This window comes from Colobus angolensis, unplaced genomic scaffold (assembly GCF_000951035.1).
Source record: "Colobus angolensis palliatus isolate OR3802 unplaced genomic scaffold, Cang.pa_1.0 Scaffold3, whole genome shotgun sequence".
NCBI classification, from domain to species: domain Eukaryota; kingdom Metazoa; phylum Chordata; class Mammalia; order Primates; family Cercopithecidae; genus Colobus; species Colobus angolensis.
Genome location: NW_012116265.1, coordinates 20,546,821 through 20,549,184, shown reverse-complemented (window position 1 = coordinate 20,549,184; position 2,364 = coordinate 20,546,821). Strand labels below are relative to the sequence as shown.

Genomic DNA, 2,364 nt, shown 5'->3' with positions numbered 1-2,364 from the left:
TCCAGCCTGGGCGAAAGGGTGAAACTCCATCTCAAAAAAAAAAGAGAGATGGTGTCTCCCTATGTTGCCCCTGCTGGTCTTAAACTCCTGGGCTTAGGCAATCTTCCCACCTTGGCCTCTCCCAAAGTGCTGGGATTACAGGCATGCACCACTGCACCTGACCATCATGAATAATTTTAAAGGGAACCACCACGTAACCAATACCCAAGTCCAATGGGCATGGTTTTTAAAAGCATATTTCAAGTGTACAACGTGGACCACGCACAGTAGCTTACGCCTGTAATTCCATCACTTTGGGAGGCTGAGGTGGGTGGATCACTTGAAGTCAGGAGTTCGAGAGCAGCCTGGCCAACATAGTAAAACTCCATCTCTGCCAAAAAATACAAAAATTTGCCAGGCGTGGTGGTGTGCACCTGTAGTCCTAGCTACTTGGGAGGCTGAGGTGGGTGAATCACTTGAACCTGGGAAGTGGATGTTGCAGTGAGCCAAGATTGTTACTGCAGTCTAGCCTGGACAACAGAGTGAGACCCTATCTCAAAAAATAAAGTGTACAAAGTGATGGGTGGGGGTGAGGGTTGTTTTTGTTTTAAGAGTCAGGCTCTGGCCAGGCTGGAGTACAGTGGCACTATCATAGCTTATTGCAGCCTCAAACCCCTGAGGGCTCAACCCATCCTCCCACTTCAGCCTCCTGAGTAGCTGAGACTATAGGCACTTGCCACCATGCCCAGCTAATTTTTAATTTTTTGCAGAAACAGGGTCTTATTATGTTGCCCAGGCTGGTCTCAAACTCCTGGCCTCAAGTGATCCTCCTGTAATCAGTAAAAGGGTCCAACTGCTCGCCACTTGTAAAAAGAAGCCAGTATAATAAGAGTGAGGTGTGATAAAGAGAGTGAGTTTTATTATCCATGCTAGCAAGGGGAGGAGTGAGTGTAATTATTTGCAAATATTTCCACTCTTCAATTTGTGAAGGGAATCCAGGAGTTTTTGAAGAGAGAGTTTGGAGTGCAGAAGAGGCAGCAGAACTAGGAGTTGTCGGGTGGTGTGACCTGCTCCAATGGCTTGTCTTGAAGTATTGTTTCATCTGGTGAAGGAGCCAGTGCCATCATTGTGGCTAGAGGTGTCTGGTCCATATCCAGATCCAGCCCCTGAAGCTGAAGGAAATGTATGACCAGGTAATGGTGTGTACTTAACAAGCATCTAGGTAAATACATGTACGTGAGGCATGAAAGCATAGAATGGGAAAAGAAAGGGCGTGGAGGTTCAGAACATTCGGAGTCTGTATTTCAAGATGAAAGGAAACACGTATGCAGCTGGTCTCAGAGTTATATCTTGAGACTTGTTGTGGGAGGAGAAAGGGGGAAAGGAAAAAAAAATCTTAAGATTTGAGGCTAAGCTGCTAACCTGCTTAGTTACACAGTCACGTTGGCCTCTCAAAGTGCTGGGATTATAGGCAGGAACCACTGTGCCAATGCAATATGGTGTTTTGATATGTGTATATTAACACACTGTGAAAGGATTCCTGCAATCCAGGTAATTAACCTATCCATCACCTCACATCTTTCTCTCTCTCCTTTTTTTTTTTCAGTAGTGAGGACACTTGTCTTAGTCTGTTCAACTGCTGTAACAAAATGTCTTAAGACTGGGTAATTTACAAACAACAAATGTATTGCTCACAATTTTGGAGGCCAGGAAATCCAAGATCAAGAACCAGCAGACCTGGTGTCCGGTGAGGGCCTGTTCCTCATAGATGGCACCATCTTGTGTCCTACCTAGTGGAAGGAGCAAGGCAGTTCTCTTCAACCTGTTTTGTAAGGGCACCAATCCCATTAATGAGGGTCCCACCATCATGACAGTCACCTCCCAAACGCCTCGTGATGTGTGTGTGTGTGTGTATCTCAGGGGTCCCAGGCCTCAATTTCCTCATCTATACAATGGGTATAACAACAATCGCATCTTGTTGGGAGGAATTAACAATCACGCATCATGCCCTGGGCATCAGGCTTCAATGTATTAGCTATTAGGGCTAATTATGATTTAATATTTTAAACACCACCAGGAAGTAGAGAACATTCCTGTCACATTCTACAGAAAAAGAAATTGAAGCAGGGGGCAAAGCTATTTGCCAAGGTCATAGATCCTGCAAGCCAATGGCAAGGCAGGATCTGAACCTGGGGCTTCAGATCCTGGGGTTTTATCTGATTAAATAGCAAGAGAGAGTGCTGAGATTTTTTTGGTGGTGGACAGTGCCTGAGGCAAGCCATTTTGAGAGCATCTGGTGGCCGGGCGCGGTGGCTCAAGCCTGTAATCCCAGCACTTTGGGAGGCCAAGACGGGCGGATCACGAGGTCAGGAGATCGAGACCATC

The 2,364-nt window shown here is 46.2% G+C and overlaps 2 protein-coding genes across 2 annotated transcripts in view; one reads left to right on the top strand and one right to left on the bottom strand.

The window, feature by feature from the left end:
- Window positions 1–2,364, top strand: part of ACOT4 (acyl-CoA thioesterase 4) — a 70,572-nt gene that overhangs the window by 14,040 nt on the left and 54,168 nt on the right. The gene's annotated exons all lie outside the window — the stretch shown is intronic.
- HEATR4 (HEAT repeat containing 4) overlaps window positions 1–2,364 on the bottom strand; it is an 89,502-nt gene that overhangs the window by 61,581 nt on the left and 25,557 nt on the right. The gene's annotated exons all lie outside the window — the stretch shown is intronic.